The sequence below is a fragment of the Cebus imitator genome, unplaced genomic scaffold, assembly GCF_001604975.1.
Source record: "Cebus imitator isolate Cc_AM_T3 unplaced genomic scaffold, Cebus_imitator-1.0 Scaffold54, whole genome shotgun sequence".
Lineage (NCBI taxonomy): Eukaryota > Metazoa > Chordata > Mammalia > Primates > Cebidae > Cebus > Cebus imitator.
The window spans coordinates 6,540,314-6,554,554 of record NW_016107369.1 but is presented as its reverse complement, the minus strand read 5'-3'; the positions used below and the strand labels follow the sequence as shown (position 1 = coordinate 6,554,554).

Here is a 14,241-nt window from a genome sequence, read left to right as displayed (position 1 = left end):
GGAAAGAGAGGGGAAAGGGAGAGGAGAGGAAAAGGAGGGGAAATGGGGGGAAGGGAGGGAAAGGGGGGGGAAGGGAGGTGAAGGGGAGAGAGAGGGAAGAGAGGAAGGAAGGAGAAAGGGGTTATCTCTAAGGAAAGTATTGTTGGGGGGTGGGTGGGAACAGGAATGTAAGAATTGTTGCCAGGAAACTAGTTAGGAGGCAAATGCAGCTACCAGGAGAGATACAAGAATGATTCAACTAAGGTGGAAATTTGAGAAATGTTAAAGAAATACTTGACAGGACTTGACTATTGTTTGAATGTTGGGAATACAGGAAAGTGATGAGAAATATTCCTAAGTCTCTGACCCAAGAAACTAGGTAGATCATAGGTGACAGGGAGACTTAGATGAGGGAGACTGCAGAAGGGTTGCAGGGACCACACGGAGGAAGAGAGGATTCCATCTATGTTGAGCATGTTGAAATTGAGACTATGAGACTTCTGGTGGAAATGTTGAGTGGATACTTGAATGTATGGGTTGAAATTCCAAAGATTTTGCTAAATAGGTGATCATTGAAACCATAAAAATTAATGAAATTATCTAGGGAAAGGGAAATGAGGAAGTATCTAGGGAAAGAAAGGAAGAGGAGAGAAGAAAGGAGAATAAAGAAAACGGTTTAGGATAGAGCTTGGAGGAGCTCAGCTATTTAGAGATTAAAGAAAGAACCAGCAAAGGAAAGCAAGAAGCATGGCCCAAGAGGTAAGAAGCAAACCGGGTGAGTATGGGGTCACAGTAACCGAAAGAAGAGGGTTCAAGAAGGAGAAGGTGGTCAACTGTGTTCACTGCCACAGGTTCTGTAGTTTATCATTGCTCAGTAAAGAACCGGAATGAGGGAATGTTGACAGATCAGGGCAAAAGCTAGCCTACTAAAAATAACACCCTTCAGTCATGCTGTCTTCCCGAGGAAGGAAAGTCAGCATGGTTCAGAGTATGACAGAACTCAGCAGCCAACTGTGCATCTGGAGCTGTCTCTGTGAGGAGGGTCTGGGGGTGGTGTGTACTGCATGCATTTAGCGCCACTCCACAAGTATTTATGGAGAGCCAGCTCTAAGACTCCTGTGCTGAGCCATGAAGACATTTTCTGGGATAGCTTTGGACAATGGATGGTAGCAAGTGGGTTTTGGAAACACCTGTTGGAAGTTTCTGAAACAATCTCCTGGCTTTCTCTGTGTTCCCATCTTGAGAAAGTCATCAGCCTCCTGAAGATCTTTAAACTAGAAGGAAGGGCGCTAAGCTCACACAGCCTCAAGCCCCCGATAAAATGCAGGACTGAGGCAGTCCTCAGCTCTGGCTGCAGAACTCCTTCCCCTCCACACTCAAGACATCACTCAAGCGCAAGAGGAAAGTAGGGGAGGGATGATATTGTTGTAACTTCTAAGCCAGGGAGGGCGAGGCACAAAAAGTTAAGCCGTCTGCAGGTGCAAAAACTGAGCCCGGAACTGCATCTTCCTGCCTGGACCACCATAGCAGGTTTGCGCCTGTGCCTTTCTCCAAAAAGTGCAAAAATTATTTGCTGGATAAAACTGCAAGAATGAGGCTTCTTACCTGTCACAAAAATTACTTACATAATACACACTGTTAGACAAAAGGAAGTTTCTAAGGTTCACTGATAGAACTCCTTCTTCTGCCCAGAACTAATTCCTAAATGCCTTGAAAGTAAGAGAATAGGCCGGGCGCGGTGGCTCATGCCTGTAATCCAAGCACTCTGGAGGCCAAGGAGGGGCAGATCACCTGAGGTCGGGAGTTCAAGACCAGCCTGACCAACATGGTGAAACCCCGTCTTTAAAAAATAAAAAAAAAGAAAGAAAGTAAGAGAATAACAGATACAGTCTCCCCAATTCAAAGGTCCAAGAAAAAAAGAGCCACATTACTATAAGGTAATTTCTAATACTTATGGCCACTCAATATTTGAGGATCCCTAGCTTAATTTCTTTGGTAAAGTGAACCCTCATTCTCTAGAAAAAGTATTTGCAGTACTTGCCGTTACTTTAATGGCAAAAACTGCAATTATTTTTGCACCAACCTAATACTTGCTTGGAAATCTAGATTTTTCCTATCTCCAGTTTTCTTTAAAGCAAAAAATACCCATATTGCTATTTAAGTAGCCCAGCGTAGCAGAGGGGAGACAACCCTTCTCAGGCCCCCCTGGGTGCCATGATTCAACAGAACATTTATAAGATTCCAATTACCAAAATGAATTTAGAAAATGGTGCAGTGTGCTTGATTCAGCCCAGCCAGATCATTAAAAACAAAGTCCTTGCCAGGTGTTCCTCCAAATTTATTCTACCAGGAGCATTCAGTAAATCTCCTGCTAGCTTGTTTGCTGGTTCAATAGCGAACGTGGTGTGAAGAGGCATTCCTGATTCAGCCCTAACCCTTCCAGAACTGACCTCAATCCTCCCTAGAGGTTGACACTGGGTATGTCACCCATGGCCACTATGTATGGGAGATCTAACTGCTGGGGCAGGCTTTTGGGTGTTCAGGATTTGGCTTTGGGGTGCTATTTCAGCAGATGGAGGAAAAAGGAAACCAACGGGGTATGGGAAACTTCTCAGACAGATGATAGTCCATGAGGCTGGGGATACCCAGTGTTTCTGACACTACAGCCTACTGAGCTCAGTAGAAATGGACAGGCAGGCCTCTGAGAGCAGTGACTGCAGCATTGCCACTGGAAGGATACATCTCATGTCTTTATAGAAACGTGCACAGATGCTGTAAATGTTCAAGGGACAGCAAATGGGATTTTGTGGTATTTGAATGAGAAGGCACACAAGGTACACAGATAAATATCCAGGCAAAACCAGTGCTCGTTTCGTATTCACAGCTGACAATTTCTATGCGTGCTAATACACAACTGCCCTGACACAAGGATATTTCCAGCCTTTTAGAGGAGAAAATATTTAAATATACCTTGTAGATTAAGCTCACATTATGATTGTAACTTAAAAGCTAACCTCAGTCACTTACTAGTCAATCTCCTCTATAGATGTTCAGTACATTGAGAGAAACGCAGATCATTTTCAACAAACCCTGGGCAAAAGAAATACACAAACTGCTATGACATGTGTCTCTTACATTATGATCCTTATTAAAAGAGATTTTATTTCATTATTGCCAGTATTTAATTTAGACTAGGCTAAGCCACATCACTGATTGAATTAAGGCTCCAGGAAAAAAAATTACCTTGCTAGCTATGTGTTGAAAACATAAATAAAATAAATACAAATAACTTTGGAACCAGCAAGGTCTATTATTTATTCACTGTGAAATTATAAACATCTAATTATACTTTATTACCTTATTTATCAATGTTGATCTCTTAAAAACTAATTTCTCAGGCAAAGAGAACTTAAACATCCATGGTTCTCAGGCAAGTAAACGCAAAATTCAAATTGTGCTCCTTGTTCTGATTCTTGGTTTATAGAAATTGTATTATATAAAATACACAGAATCAATTCCAACCCAAAATAGCACTAAAAACAAGTCTCCATGGCTATTCATTAGAAAATAATTTGGCTCAAATTTTTAATAGTTCTCTATATTATCTTATACATATAAAATTCCTGGTGTTTACAAATTGCAAATGTACATATGAAGCTTTAGCTAAAGCATTTATGCAAAGTATAGTCATATCTGAATCATCATGCTACAGAGTAATTTGAGAAAGAATATTATTACTAGTTTTCTCTGGGAAGCCGTCTCACTCAATAGATCCATTCATTTTCATTCTCTCTCCTCTCTTCTCTGTTTCTCTCCTCTCTCCCTCTGCCCCATTCCTCCCCCCCTTTATGCTCCTCTGCTTTGAGACCCAGGTTGGCAGGTGGAGGGAAGAAGGCTCAGTCATTATAGTCAATCTGTAAAGAAGAAAGGGGTGGACCAATTCCGAGCAATCAAGAGTTCAACGTCCTTACGTATGTATTATGGCGAGTACGATAACCGGGCACTGCTGCTTCACGTAATTATTTCTCAAGCCCTGCTTTGTAACCTTTCTGCAAAGGTCTGCAGGTTTATCTCTATCTGCCCCCAGATGTTACTTCTAATGCTGAAGACACCTGCAAATCTATGATCACAATGGCACTCCAGAGGCATCTGAATGGCTCCCTTTTTCTCTCACCATTTTTATTGTACTTCAAAGAGGACAAAGAAGAGAAACAGAATGGAAAGGACAAATACCAAACAAACAAAAATGCATTAAAAATAAATAACAGTGTGAGCTGTGGCTGCCCTTTTCTGGGCAAAGCGCCTTCCTATGCATCCAGTTCCACTCCTCTTAGAGGTTTCCTTATCGTCTCCTCCAGCTGTCAGTGACTGCGCACTCAGGAACCACATGGGTTGCAAGCCACAGGGGCTGTGGCACCAGTCATTCTTATAAACAACCATACAAAGCGCATTCATGCGAGAGCATTATGGGCACTTTTAATGGGCTAAAGAGCCAAGGGCTCATGGCGTCATTCTCGAACGGTCCTAGAAATTCCCCAAGTTTTCGAGATCAAGTGTGGTCCAAGGTAGAGTCCCCAGGACGTGGATCTAAACCTGTCTATAAACCTATGGGCATGCATCATGGTTGGTCTTCTTACAGTGAAATAATGGGATAGGGAAGCCTTGACCTGGATTTATACAATTTACTCGACCAGACTTGAGGCCAACGCACAGCACTAGAAATTTGTTGAGAGTCATAGCAACGACCCCAAAGCCCCTGATCAAAAGTAATTTATTCATTTATTCATTCCTTTGACAGAATTTGTTGAATATATAAATGTGGCAGGCACTTTTCTAGGTACTGGGGATACAGCAGTGAGAAAATCCAAACCCCTGCCCTCGTGTTACAACCGCCACACTTTGAGATATATTACAGCACCTGAGGCCTTTGGACAAGTCACTTGACTTCTCTAGGCATTCGTTTTTCAATATATTAAGTTAAAGCATTGGAATCTGCTATCAATGAAGCTGTGGCTTTGTTGGTGCTACCCATAAATGGTATTTTGAGAGGTACTACTGATCCCCAATTGCCCATCTGCTTGGTGGAATAAATAAGCCTTCTAAAGTTTGCCAAATAAAACTCAAAGTTAAAAAAAAAACAACTAAGAAAGAAATGTAAGTAGCCAATAAGTCCTTCTAGAATTCATGTCAATTTTCTCATATTGACCAGTCCAGTCCTAGTCCAACATCAACACAACAAAAGATGGCCACAACACAAAGCAAAGGAAATCTAGAAATCTAAAGCACTTTTCATCAACCATACCACCCACCGCCATGCAATAAGTTGGGTCTATACAGATGAGCTGTCATAAACTGAAGGCAGACAGAGGCCTTAGGCAAGGTTCCATCCATGAGGAATATGAGATCTGGGTTGAGCTGGGTTGAGCTGATTGTGTGACAGCAGCAGATACTGCCAGGCAGGGAGTGACTGAGAGAAGAGAGTCATCAGTATGAGCACTCAGGATGGCTTTCCTTTTAAATGCTTCTCTGGAATTGCAGATTGGGATGGCTTTCCTTTTAAATGCTTCTCTGGAATTGCAGATTGTAGGCAACAAGCTGCCCGCAGTGGTTCTTGTCCTACAACAGTGTGTGGAGGCAAAGCTGAATCATTGTCCAGAGCTTGACATTGATTTTAGATGCAAAGCCCTGACATCGGCTGTGTATTCCAGGCCCTTCTGGATCTCAGGAGCATCCAACCATGGGCCCTGGCTAAAGTCTCTGTGTTTTCTTTATGAAAATGGGCCTGAAAAAGAAACCATTGCTTAGACTGAAGACCCTGTAATCCCTGTACTTCCTACTGTCTTAAGTACACCCAGGAGAGTTTCATAATGTGTGTCATTGATGAATAGCTGGTGGAAAACAGCAGTGATTAGTCAACATTTGATTGCCCATGTTCCTCTAACTGCTGATCATCCATGAATTAGAATATGAATTCATGAGTGGTCTAAGTTCTTGAGTTGCTTGAGGACCTTTGAAGTAGCGTTCTCATTTTTTCTTCCAAAAAATATTCCACAGACTTGTGCTAAATCAAAAGAAAAAAAGATATTTTCCTGCTTTTCTATCCTTTTCTACGTAAGCCTGGGAAGCAATCATAGAAGTACCTAGAAGTAGAGGACTGACAGTATACTCATGACACTTAGACACTTTCTTTTACATTTTTAAATCATTTTAGTCTAATTTTGAGGGTTCTTGTGGACTTTGCAATCTATCCAATTGTGATCATATTCTTATAAAAAATAATGCCACTTAATTTGGCCAAATTCACTGAGCACCTGTTCATTGCCAGGAACTGTACAAGGTGCTGAAGTTTCAAAGAGAAATGTGACACGATGCTTGCCTTGAGGAACTCAGTTTGGTAGGTGTGCTAGGCAGTCTCTGGTATGGCCACCAATGATCCCCCTCCTGGTGCTCATATACTTGTGTCATTCTCTCCCCTTGAGAGTGGGCTGCACTAAATGACTCACCTCAAACCAGTAGGATATGTCAGAAGTGATGGGATGTCACTTATAAAGGTTATAAAAAGACTGAGGCTTTCATCTTCCACACTCTCTCTTATGCTTTCTCACTTACTTGCCCTAAGGGCAGCCAGCTGCTATATTGTGACATGCTCTACAGACAGGTCCATGTGGCAACATATGAAGGAAGACTTCACTGCAGCAGCCCAGGAGGAACTGAATCCTGCCAGAACCCACATGTGTGGGCTTGGAATTGAATTCTCTCCCAAGTGAGCCTTCAGATGAGACCACAGCCCCAGCTGACAACTCGACTGCAACCTCATAGGAGGTCTTAGATCAGAGGCACCCAGATAAACCACACATAGATTCCTGGCCCACAGAAACTGTGAGATAATAAGTGTCTATTGTTTTAAGCTATTGAGTTTCAGAGTAATTTGTTACACAGCAGCAGATAAGTCCTATATATATAGAGAGAGAGACTCTTTTAAATGACTATAATACAATATGATAAGTGCTATAATAGGAGAATGAATATAGTTCTGACAGATGAGAAAGCAATAAATAATGCTGGGGAGGCTCGGGGAAAGCCACTGAGAGGAGGAAGCTTTCAAGCTGGTGCTTAAAGGATAAATAGGAGTTTTCTAAGTTAAAAAAAAAAAAAAGGAAGAAACAGCATTACAGGGAAAGGGAACAGCAGGAAATGTAAGATGCATGGTCTACTCAGGCAAAGCAAAGTAGCTCAAGGAAAAGAAGGAAAAGAGGAATTGCAGGAGATAATGCTAGAAAGGTATGGGGAAAAATTACGAAGAGCCTCTTATGTAGGCGTAAGGATATGAATTTAATTCTTTAAACAGTGAGGACTCCTAGGAGGTTTTTAAGCAAGAACCTGATGTGAGTGTACCCATGCTTTAGAGAGATGAGTATGGAGATGGGGCAGAAGGCAGATGTGTTGGAAATGCTGGGGAAGGGGGACCAGCCACTATATCCATCTATTCAACGAGTTGTATTGAGCACTTGCAATGAGCCAGACACTGTAATAGATGCTGAGCAATGCAAAACAGACAAAACCCTACCTCTGTGGAGCTTACACTGTAGTAAGAGGCATTAGTCCAGGGCAGATCTAGTAATTATGAGGATGAAAGAAGGAAACATTTGAGAGGTAGAGTTGGTCAATGTGGCATGATATCTACATGAACATGTGTGTGAGGAAGAGGGAGAAGTAAAAAATGGCAGCAAGGTTCCTAGGTTGGGTCACAGAGTAGATGATAAAACTGTTAGCAGAGACGCGGGTTGCAGAGCATAACAATGGATTCAATCTGGGCACATTGCATTCATGGTGCAGATGAAGATGCCCAGGAATCAGTGAGAAAATGTGGGCCTACATTCAGGAGACAGGACCAGGCTGGAGATACAAATTTAGAAATTATCAGGTTTGGGTGGTTGATGAAGCCTTGGAACTTGGCAAGACACTCAGGGAGAGACCACGGAGCACAAAATAAAAAGGACCTAGTTAGGGGTAGGGAGAAGAGTAACCACTGGACTTGAAAGCATTAAAAAGCACCAAGAAGACGGTCCACTGAGAAAGCTGGAGACAATGTGGTCAGAAAGGGAGAAGGACCTGGAGAGAGGCACCTAATGGCATCCAAGAAAGAGGAAGGGTGGCACCACCACCACCAAAGGACAGGTGAAGTAAGATAAGAACCAAAGAGAACGTGTTGCCCTGGGTGAGCCATTGGTGATGAGAGAACTAACACAGTCGCTAGTAGCAGTGAGCCCTCACACCTCTCCAAACCACTGATGGTTTCAGCAGTGCAGGAGGAAGAACTCACACGCAGATGGTCTCACAACATGCTTCTTCTGCTGCAGGCTTTGTCCAGCACTCAAGCTTGGAAGCACCATGTGTGATGATCTCAGGAGCGTTGTCTTTACCCAACTCCATTCATTCATAGCAGGAATCACTTTCTGATACAGATTCTGGGGCCAAAGCCAGGCCCTCTGCCAGCCTCAGTTTCTGTCCTTCCCCAGGAGATGAATCAAATCCCACTGGAAGCCATGCCTTTCTTTCTGACCTTGGATTGAAGCTTTTCAGTCCTAGGTGACTGATCCCTGCCCATGAGGCTGGGGATCATGGTGGAGGCTTCTCCCACAGTCCTACAGTCTGGTCAAGTGGCAGTCATGAAAATTCTCCTGGAGGGAAGTTGGGGCCAAAGGCAGGAGGAGCAGCACTGGGAGCCAGACAGAATGGTGAGGCGAGGACAGAAATGGTGGCAGGCAGCAATGTTGTTGGCTGCAGTGCTTTGTAAAAATGCCAACAAATTACTTGGTCCTCCTCTTTTCAAGATGTGGAGGCTATTCCCCTCTTCTTGAATGTAGACTGGACTTCATGACTTGCTTTTAACAAACACAGTAAAAAGGAGTGACCACATACAGTTTTGGAGACTGTTATAAAAGGCACTGTGGTTTCTGTTTTCTTGGTGCACCTGTCTCTATATCTCTGTCTGTCACCAATCAATCACGCTGGAGGAAACCAGCTGCTGTGTTGTGAGCTGCCTCATGGAAAGGCCCACATGGCAGGGAGCTGAGGGAAGCCTCTGTTCAGCCAGCAAAGAACTGTGGCTCTCAGCGCAGCAGCTCTGGAGGACCTGAGGCCTACCAGCAACATAAGAGTGAGCTTGGAAGTGGCTCCTTCAGCTCTGGTGTAGCCTTGAGAAGCCTGCAGCCCTGGCCAATATCTGGACTGCAGCCTCATGGGATACTTTGCGGACATACCACCTGGCCAAGCCATTCTCAGGTTCCCAACCCTCAAAAGCTAGGAGATAATAAATGTTTGCAATTTTAAGCTGCTGAGTTGGGGGTTAATTTGTTACACAGCAATAGCTAACTAATACAATGGCAAAGGAGGAACAGTAAGGGGTCTCGTTGAAAAGCAGACATTGGACAGAACTCCTGTTTAGGCAGTGTCTGGCTTGTGCTCCTAGCCATGGTGAGGTCCAGTGCTGGGCTGGACAATGGAGAGGAACAGGGTTTGGGATTTTTAGATAAGTTATCTCATCCATGCTGTTATTTTTTTTTAAATGAATCTCCTTTAAAAGAGCTAATAGTGGGAACAAAGCTTATTTCAGTGGCAATGTGAATGGGTATGACCCCTCAGCATTTACAGCAAGGTGAGTGCCTTCAATTTCCTAGGTCCAACCTGTTTCCACAGCGTGGCCCAAGGAGACTCACTGCACCAAAGAGCCTGCCATCTTCCCCTCGGGCATTGCCCTCCATGTCCCCATCTCACCCTCACCCTGCTCTTCCTTCCTTCCACCTGCCTGAGCCTCTCTCACCTGCAACAAGCGTCCCCTTTAGGTTCCCCAGAACACCACCCCAGGGTTAGAAAGTCAGAGGCTTCCTAGAAGTATGGCCAAACTGATATGAGCAGAGGAAAAGCCTGCAGCCAGCATGTTGGCTGAAAGAAAGCCATATCTGAATACTTTAATGATCCTTACATTTCCAAGGCAGCACCTTTCTAGTCACTGACTTTGTTTTGATTCCCCATGGTGACCCTGTGAGGTGGGCAAGACAGATGGGAATATTCCTGATTTACAGATGAAGAAGTCAAGGCTCAGCATGGCTCAGGTAGCCACAGCCAGCAAGCAGTGGAGCAGGGCTAGTGGAACATCCACGTCTTCCCATTCTAATCCTTCGGTCTCAAACTACACCCTGTCCCAGGATGGCCAACCCCAAAGCAGCAACCCAACGGCATTTCAGCTCCTTGTTTAAGCTGCTAAATGTAGCAACATTTTCTCCTTGTATGCATTAAAAGTTTGCCAAGGCATGATGAAACATGTCAATAACTTTCTTCATGCCTCAGTTTCCTCAATTTGCACTAGCTGTCCCCCTCAGGCCCCTTTGGGCCTCAACATTCCATGCCTCTAGCAAAATCCCTCAAGAAGCCAGACTTGCTTTCAGTGAGGCAGGGCACTGAGTCCTCACCATCTGGCAGTGACTAATCCTGGAAAACCCTGGGGAAGAATTGCTCAGGAGTGAGCCAGTCCAGCCCACACAAAGGGGCCTGGAGGCTGCAGGAAGTAGGTCAGCAGCCGATGGTGGCATAATTGGGCTTCAGCTCCTGAGAATCTCAGCAGAGGTACTTGACTTCATTGGTCACAGCTCCTCAGCCCGTGGCTGGAGTGAGGAGGGGTCATCCCCCCTCCCGGCCACCTCACGGCCGCACTCAGACTGGCCGGCCAGTTATTGCCACTTGGAGCCGGGTGTCCAGGCCCTCCCTAGGCTCCCCCGAGTAACCACCCATCACCAGCATTCCCTGTGAAGCCTCTGAGCACAGAAAGACATCTGGCATCCAAAGCCGATTTCACACCACACCTCCATTACACTATCAGTCAAGAAAGGACAGGAATGTTCCTCACTCACTTCGTCTAAGAAAGGAACGAAAGAGCACACAAGAAGGGTCCCCTTTTTGCCATCACCAGGCTGTACTACAGTCAAGAGACCCACAACCCCGCCCCCACCAGAGACCCCAATGATCACTGGCTCCTTTTAATTCTCTTCCCCCTTTCATTCTCCACCTTCCGATTTCCCCAAGTCATGAATTCACTTGTCAAATTGCAATGGCAGGAGAATGGAAAATGAGGATGATGATGGTGACAACCAGCTTTCCCAGAAGTCTCTCACCCAGGCTTCTTGAGCCCTGGAGGTACCTGATGTCCTTCAACAGCATCAAAAAGGAAGAAACAGCAATTGTGCTGAGCCAATGCTGCTTACAGAGAAACATCCTTGGAGCTCCATGGGAGTACATCAATCCCGGCACCATCTGGCAGCGTGTTACCTCTGCATATTTGCTTCCAAGCCTCAACATCCAGGCAGCACTAGGTCTGTACTCCTCCTGTATCTGTGATCACTAAACCCAACTGATAGATCCATTTCCATCAGCCACATTTTCATCTGCGATTAATCCAACTTTTCCTGACAACCAAATATTTATCCAACAAATTCCTGAACGAGAATGGATCTTGCTGTTTACTTAAAAAGCTAGAGGGGATGATTTTTACATAGGCTTTCTTTCTTTCCTCTGGAGAAATTAGAGAGTCGGAATGGTACAAAAGAAAGCAAATCAATGGCTATTTCCAGTTACCAGCATCTGTCTTCAGGTTTAATAGAAGTGATACCCTAAGACATATAGTCTATTTGGTCTATTCAGTACAAAAACACCCATCAATATTAAAGTAGCGCAGCAGTGAGGACCTTTCCCGGTACTTTGTAAAGTAAACAAGAGCAGCCTCACAAGTATTCAAAGGTTTACAAGGCCCTTCTGGATAAACAATGACCAACCCCACTCCATAATCAGAGAAATGAAAGCACCAGCCATCCGTAAAATGGCTCTGGTTCACCTGAGCATTAGGTGTGAGAGAATTAGGAATAGATCACCAGAAATCTGACTTCCTTTCAGGGATAGCTAAATATGCGGCACATATGCCACCATTCTATCCCATATCCAGAGCAGACGTTACTAATCAATTCAACGTTCTCTTCCAATCTGCATGGATAAGACCTTATGATCCTTTTCAGCACAGCACTCCAAGTGGCTGTTACCAGTCTTGAGTTTGCGTACAGGAAGAAACCTGCTTGCTATCCCTGAGCTAGGAGCTATTAAGCTTCATAGGTTTAAAGTTTCATATGAGAATTAAAGACTCACATCTTAGGCAGGTCACCGGTCAACTATGTAACTTCTGTTCCCCTTTCCGTTAGGCAGAAACTCTATCATAACAGCTACAACTCAAACCAAATGGTGGCCATGTTTTGTGGTTGGACTCACAGCATTGCTATTGTCATACAGTTCTGTTTTCAAAGAAAATCATCTAGAGATACTAAGAAGCAAAATTTTTTTTTTCAGAGACAGGGTCTCACTCTGTCACCCAGGCTAGCCTACAGTGCACTGGTGCGGTCTTGATTCACTGCAGCCGCCACCTCCTCGGCTCAAGTAATCCTCCCCCCTCAGCATCCACGCTCCCCTCCCCGAACCTCCCCTGGCCCTAGCTGGGACTGCAGGTGCGTGCCACCATGCCTGGCTAACTTTTTAATTTTATATAGAGATGGAGTCTCCCTGTGCTGCCCAGTCTGGTAAGAAGGGATTTTTTAATGATGGTTCATATTTTTTCTACTCTACCAGCTAGAAGGCATCAACCCACCCCTCCTTAAGTAATTCCTCTGTCTCTCATTGCCTGCAGCATGAAGTAAGCTTCTTAGCATTGCAAGCCTCTTTGCCGTCTGGCCACAACTGCCTTTTTTAGATTCCTCTTATTTTCCCTCCATGGACCCCAACCTCCACCCCACCACAGAAAAGTATTTGCCACATCCCCACCCTCACCGCCAAAAATACACTGTTCTTTCTGCCCTCCACTTTTCCACACAAAGGTCTCTCCCTGCCACTCAACTCCCATTCATCACCAGGCCTGTCAAACAGGCTGCCTACACTCTGGCTATACAAAGTGGGTCTGCAGACCACTTGCAGGAGTCTCTCCTGGGAGCTTGTTAGAAATACTCACACCCCAGCTCTAACCTAGGGACGGTAAATCTGCAGTTTTAACAAGATCCCCAGGTGATTCGCATGCACAGTGTGTTCTGAGAGGCACTTCTCTAAATTCACCCTTTCTGGGACACCCACTCGGTCTTCACTCTCTCCACACTGACTTCCCTCCTCACTTTTCCACCAAAAAAGCTCTCATCAACATGGGCGCCCGGCACCGCACCTGGACCCACTCCATCCAGATCACGAAGGTTGAGGAGACCGGATCCAGCAAGGGCCGCCAGCCATCAGGCAGTTCCATGACTCCAAGATCAAGTTCCCACTGCCCCACCGGGTCCTGCGCTGTCAGTACAAAACACACTTCACCACCAAGATGCCCAACACCTTCTTCTAGGTTCAGGGCCCTCACCCAGGTGTGCCCCAAATAAACTATCATCAAATGAGTGAATCTATCCATTCGGATATGAATAAAAGAATAAATAAACTACTACTTCTGCCTTTTGCCTGTCCTGGGAACTTCCCTTCATCCTCCAAGTCCAGTCCAAAGGACCTTACTTCTTTGATGCCTTCTCTACCCTGTAATGCAGATAAGGAAACCAAAGTCCTGAGAGGATGGGTAACCTGCTTACAGCTCCACACCACTAAGTGGAGTCCACCTGATGCCACGCCCAGTGAGTGCCCTCAGCATCTGCAATGCACTGCCTTTAAGAAGGATGCCCATGACCTCGGATAGAAGCCTCTTGGTCACTGTCAGGGGCAGGACTTCAAGGCTGGAACCAGTAAAACCAGACTAATTTTGCTGGTGGATGAGGCCCCGTGGAGGCGGCTCACAAATCAGATTCCCTTGTTGAAGTTCTTAGCCCCTGATGCCTGTTCCTTACCCAGGCCGCTCAATCCCAGAAGAACTTTCTCCACCTGCTTCCTTCAAACACACATCCCAGGCACCCAGCTCTTTTACCCTCCTTGCCTTGATGGGGAATTTTTCCTTTGGAGAACAAGGACCTCAGAGTGGAAACGTCCATCACTGGCCCTCTCACTGCTGCAAGCCACAGCAATGCAGTTTTGGTGACCCAGCTGCTCTCAGACTTCAGAGCTCAAAAGAATCACCAGAAGAGAAGTTTGAAACACGCAGATTCTCAGGCCCCAAAGCTTCTAATTCCCCTGCCCTGGTGTAGGTAGGCATCTGCTTGTTTAGCTAGTACCCCAAGGGGGCTCAGATGCAGATGGCCCTGGGCACAC

The 14,241-nt window shown here is 45.2% G+C and overlaps 1 protein-coding gene across 5 annotated transcripts in view; it reads right to left on the bottom strand.

Moving 5' to 3' along the window:
* DPF3 (double PHD fingers 3) overlaps positions 1-14,241 on the bottom strand; it is a 288,551-nt gene that overhangs the window by 19,167 nt on the left and 255,143 nt on the right. The gene's annotated exons all lie outside the window — the stretch shown is intronic.